The sequence below is a fragment of the Otolemur garnettii genome, unplaced genomic scaffold (genome assembly GCF_000181295.1).
Source record: "Otolemur garnettii isolate 467f Iridium unplaced genomic scaffold, OtoGar3 scaffold00045, whole genome shotgun sequence".
Classification (NCBI taxonomy): domain Eukaryota; kingdom Metazoa; phylum Chordata; class Mammalia; order Primates; family Galagidae; genus Otolemur; species Otolemur garnettii.
Window position 1 is genome coordinate 4,698,427 of NW_003852440.1, and position 5,666 is coordinate 4,704,092.

The 5,666-nt window shown below is 40.9% G+C and overlaps 1 pseudogene across 1 annotated transcript; it reads right to left on the reverse strand.

Moving 5' to 3' along the window:
* Window positions 1-960: 960 nt before the first annotated feature.
* On the reverse strand, window positions 961-1,856 carry LOC100947349 (annotated as a pseudogene). Its single transcript, XR_002773660.1, has one exon. The product of XR_002773660.1 is annotated as a proteasome subunit alpha type-3 pseudogene (transcript).
* Between the last annotated feature and the right edge of the window lie 3,810 nt (window positions 1,857-5,666).

Genomic DNA, 5,666 nt, shown 5'->3' on the forward strand with positions numbered 1-5,666 from the left:
CACTCTACCCAGGGGGACAGCTTGAGGCTCTGTCTCAAAAAAAAAAAAATAATAATAATAATAATAAAAATAAAAATAACATTTTTTTGAGACAGTCTTACTCTGTTACCCAGGGTGAGAGTTTCATGGCAACAGACTAACTCACAGCAACCTCAAATTTCCTGTCTGAAGCAATCCTCCTGCCTCAGGCTCCTGAGTAGCTGGGCAGACAGGTGCCCACCACCATGCCTGGTTTATTTTTTTTTTTTATTTGTTAGAAAAGGAATCTCTTTCTCAAGTTGGTGTAGAACTAATGACCTCAAACAATCCTCCGGCCTCAGTCTCCCCAAGTGCAAGGATCACAGGCATGAGCCACTGGACTAAACATATTTGCTGTGACTGATTCTTAGCATAGCGGTATCAGTGACAATGGCGGGCAGGGAGGCAGAGAGAGATAGGGCTTTAAAGGAACCCATACAGATGTTCTCCCCATCTTTTGTATTATAATTAATGAGGAATCGATTTTTTCAAATGGAGTGTACTCATTTTTAGTGTACAGTACTTTAATTTGGCCAAGAGAAAATACCCATGTCACCACCACCACCACAGTTAAGATATAGGATGTTTTCTTTTTTTTTTTTTGAGACAGAGCCTCAAGCTGTCCCCCTGGGTAGAGTGCTATGGCATCACAGCTCACAGCAACCGCTAACTCCTGGGCTCAAGCGGGTCTACTGCCTCCGCCTCCCAAGTGGCTGGGAGCACAGGCGCCCACCACAACGCCCGGCTATTTTTTGGTTGCAGCTGTCATTGTTGTTTGGCGGGCCTGGGCTGGATTTGAACCCGCCACCTTAGGTGTATCTAGCCACTTGAGCTACAGGCACTGAGCCGAGATATAGGATGTTTTCATCACCCCAAAAGGTTCACTTCCATCTCTTCTAGTTGACCCCTTCCCTCCCAAAGCTCAAACAACCAATGACCTGCTTTTTTTTTTTTAATACTTAACAAGACAAAAATTTAATGAAAATTGGGAGTAACTATGTATAATCCACAGGCTAAATAGTTACATGGGACTGTAGTAGAAATTTAAAATGGAACAGATCCTGGAGGAAAGGTTACATACGATCATCATCTGATTCATCTTCTTCCTTCAAAGACTCCTTAGCATATTTCTCTGCTTCTTCCCTTACATCTTTTGGAACAATTTCATGTCTTCCTTTAGTTAATTCACCAGTCCAGCTGAGTTCTAGTTCAAAAGCTTTATCCTTAACTTCATCATGTACTATGTAAATTATTTTTGCAACTTCTTTAACAATATCCTGGCAGGTAATTTCTTTCATCTGAAGCTTTTCTATTTCTGTCTTTGCAGACTGCCTGGCTTTGCCAGTAGCGCAGCCCCAATAACCCTATGAAACTCCAATCATGTAGAGTTGTGCACCATCATTCACACTGTAGGACCCTAACATGAAACTGCAGCCCGCAGGTCTCACAGCACTGTGGAGTGTGTGTGCATGTACATACATGGCCGCTCTGTCTGCGAGAGGTTTGAGTGAAATGTGGTAGCCAAAGCTAGATCTACAGTTGGAAGCTGCTTCTCTTGCTACGTCTGCTAAGGAACGAGCACCTGCCAACGAGCCTGCTACTGCCATTCCAACATGCCGATCAACATTAAAAAGACGTTTGTTGGAACCTTCTTCATAAAGTTTAGAAAGGACTAATTTTTCTACCCCAAAGACAACACCATCTTTACATCTGATTCCAATAGCTGTACTACTATTTTCCACAGCCTTCATGGCATATTCAACTTGAAAAACTCTTCCATCAGGAGAGAATGTAGAGGCAGACAGGTCATACCCGGTGCCGATAGAGCTGATTGTGGTAAAACCGACGGATCTCAGGGTCTGGAGGCCTAAGACGCTTCCTCTACCATTCAGCGTGGTACAGGGCAGCAACCAATGACCTGTTTTCTATCACTGGAGATTAGATTTGTATTTTCTACAGTTATGAAAGGAGTCATATAGGATGGATTCTTCTGAGTAAATCTTCTTCCATTCACCATAATGTTTTTGAGATTCATTCATGTTAATAAATGCATTCATATATGTATATATATATTTGTTTTTTTGAGACAGAGCCTCAAGTTGTCACCCTCAGTAGAGTGCTGTGACATCACAGCTCACAGCAACCTCCAGCTCCTGAGCTCAAGCCATTCTCCTGCCTCCACCTCTCAAGTAGCTGGGACTACAAGCACATGCTACAACACCCAGCTACTTTTTGGTTGCAGCCGTCATTGTTGTTTGGCAGGTCCAGGCTGGATTAGAACTGACCAGCTCAGGTGTATGTGGCTGGAGCCTTAGCCACTTGAGCCACAGAGGCTGAGCCATGCATTCATATTTTGTTGCATTTTATCACTAAGCAGTATTTGTTCTCTCATATGGATATACTGAATTTGTTTATCCTTTCATCTACTCATTAATATGTGGGTTGTTTCTAGCTTAGTGAGACTTTCTAGCAAAGTCTGATAGAATGGAAGAAACAAATGGACAATTTAACACTTGGTTGGAGGCTTCAATACCTACTTCCAAGAATGGATAAAACAACTAGACAGAATGTACACAGGGAATCCAGAGTTTCTGAAGAGAATTGCTTAAGTCTAGGAGTAGGAGGTTGCTGTGAGCTGTGATGCCACAGCACTCTACCCAGGATGACAGCTTGAGGCTCTGACTCAAAATACATATATACTTATTTGAGACACACACACATATATATATATAACATCTATAATATTATATTAACCTAATATAATATTGTATAATTAGGTTAATATAATGTTATATAATAATATAATTATGATTATATATAATATAATATATAATATTATATTAGGTTAATATAATAATATTATACTAGGTTAATAATATTGTTATTATATTATATTATATATTATATTAGGTTAATGTAATATATAATTGTATGTTATATTAGTATCATATAATTATATTATAATATATTTTTTAAAAAAAGAAATATATGGCATAAAATAGTCATCCTTAAGGCTTGTTTGAAGTGAATAAAGAATGTTTTCTGGCTAGGCACCTGTAGCTCCGGAGTTGATGGGTTAGAACCCAGCCCAGGGCCTGCTAAACAAACAAAAATAATAGCTGGGTGTTCTGGTGCCTGTAGTCCCAGCTACTTGGGACACAGAGGCAAGAGAATCGCTTGAGCCCAAGAGTTTGAGGTTGCTATGAGCTGTGATGCCACAGTACTCTACCCAGGGCGACAGCTTGACACATGATCCCCCCCCAAAAAAGAAAAGAATGTTTTCTGTAATTACTCTTCTATGAATTAAAGTTGTCAAGTCTACTCACAGGCCAGTACCTTTCAATACCATTAGAACTCAAGTGTATCATTGTTGAAATGGTCTTAAAAATAATTGTCCCCTCAAAAATCAAATAAATGAAAAAGAAAAAATCTTTGTAAAAAAACCACATTGATTTCAAAAGTATGGGTGCCTTCATCTAAAAACTACTTCATCTGATATGTCCTAGTATCACTGAGGCCTATTATAATTCACCATGGCTTCCCCCCCACCCATGGTTTTTTAACAGCAGATTTCCACAGTGTCTTTCCAGCTTAACTGGTATGTTTGCCCCAAGGCAGATTACTTGGCAAGATTGAGAAAAAGATGTGAAAGGCAGGTAACCTATTAAGAATATTTTTTTACTCCAAAGGATTTTATTTATATTCCTTCTTGGGTTTACTTTATTGTACATACAAATTAATAACTGTTAAAAGTCCAAACTGGCAGATAGACACCTGCATTCTAAATGAAAACAAAAATAAATAAATAAGAAGCCAAGTATGTGTAGATATAATGAAAATGGTTAGCAATCCACAACAACAGTCCTGTAGCTCAAATATTTTTCCTTAAAATGCAAAATCCACATTATTTCCAAAATGGGCATTTTTCAATTCAAATGTGAAAGATACAAAGAAATTTAAGAAAAAAATTCATTTCCAAATCTTTCCCCTGGAATCCTACTTACTCTCCTACAATGGGTGTGTTTCTAAACATATTTTATGCATCTTCCAGGAAACATCCATAATCTCCCTTTCCCCCCATACCTGCTGTTTTGCATTTATTAGTACATTCTGGTCAATCATATTAATACATAACAAAATTCTGCATTGTTTTTTTTAAGACACATTCTCAAGCTGTCACCCTGGGTAGAGTGCCATGGCATCATAGCACATAGCAACATCTAACTTGGGCACAAGCAATCCTCTTGCCTCAGTTTTTCTATTTTTCAGTAGAGATTGGGGGGGTCCTCACTTTTGCTTAGGCTGGTTTTGAACTCGCAATCCACCCGCCTCAGCCTCCCAGAGTGCTAGGATTACAGGCGTGAGCCACCTTGCTCAGCTAAACTTCATTTTTTACCTCAGGCTATATTTTTGTTGCAGTCCTCATTGTTTTAGCTGGTCAGGGCTGGGTTTGAACCCTCCAGCCTCCGTGTACGTGGCCAGCAGCCTACCCATGGAGCTACGGGCACAACCCCAAACTTCTTTTTTTTTTTTTTTTTTGAGACAGAGCCTCAAGCTGTCCCCCTGGGTAGAATGCTGTAGCATCACAGCCAAAACAAACCCCAAACCCCGGGCTCAAGCGAGTCTCCTGCCTCAACCTCCCAAGTAGCTGGGACCATAGGCACCTGCCACAACGCCTGGCTATGTTTTGGTTGCAGCCATCATTGTTGTTTGGTGGGCCCAGGCTGGATTCGAACCCGCCACCTTAGGTGTATGTGGCTGGCATTGAGCCCCAAACTTCATTTTTAAAGTGTGTGGCATAGTATAACATTATATGGTTAATTGCATGGTACTATAATTTCTTTTTAGTTTAGTTTTTGTTTGTTTGTTTGTTTTTGATTTTGAGAAGTCTTGCTGTTACCCCAGCTAGAGTGCAGTGGCATCATCATAGCTCACAAAATCTCATCCTGGACTCGAGCCATCCTGCTGCCTCAAGCTCTGGAATAGCTGGGACCACAAGCTGGTAACACCTCCCCTGCTAGTTTTTTCCCCTATTTTTAGTGGAGACTGGTCTCCTTCCTGCCCAGGCTGGTCTCCAATCCCTGACCTCTAGTGATCCTTCCCCTCGGCCTCCCATAATGCTAGGATTACAAGGTGAGCCACTCACCTAGCCTAGTTTAGGATTGCTCCCCTTTGCCCCCAATAAGAACTCTTAAAAGAAAAAAAAAAACCCTATAGGGCAGCACCTGTGGCTCAGTGAGTAGGGCACTGGCCCCATATACCAAGAGTGGTGCGTTTGAACCTGGCCCTGGCCAAACTGCAACAACAACAAAATAGCCAGTCATTGTGGTGGGCACCTGTAGTCCCAGCTACTTGGGAGGCTGAGGCAAGAGAATCACGTAAGCCCAAGAGCTGGAGGTTCCAGTGAGCTGTGAGGCCACAGCATTCTATCGAGAGTGATAAAGTGAGACTCTGTCTCTAAAAAAATCAAACAAACAAAAAAACCCTATAACCATAATACTATTACCACAATTGAGAAATTAACCATAATTTCTTAAAATCTTAACCAACTGATACTTGAGTTAAATTATTTCTTTTTTTTTTTTTTTTTTTTTTTTGAGACAGAGCCTCAAGCTGTCCCCCTGGGCCCCCCCCCCCCCCCCCGGGCC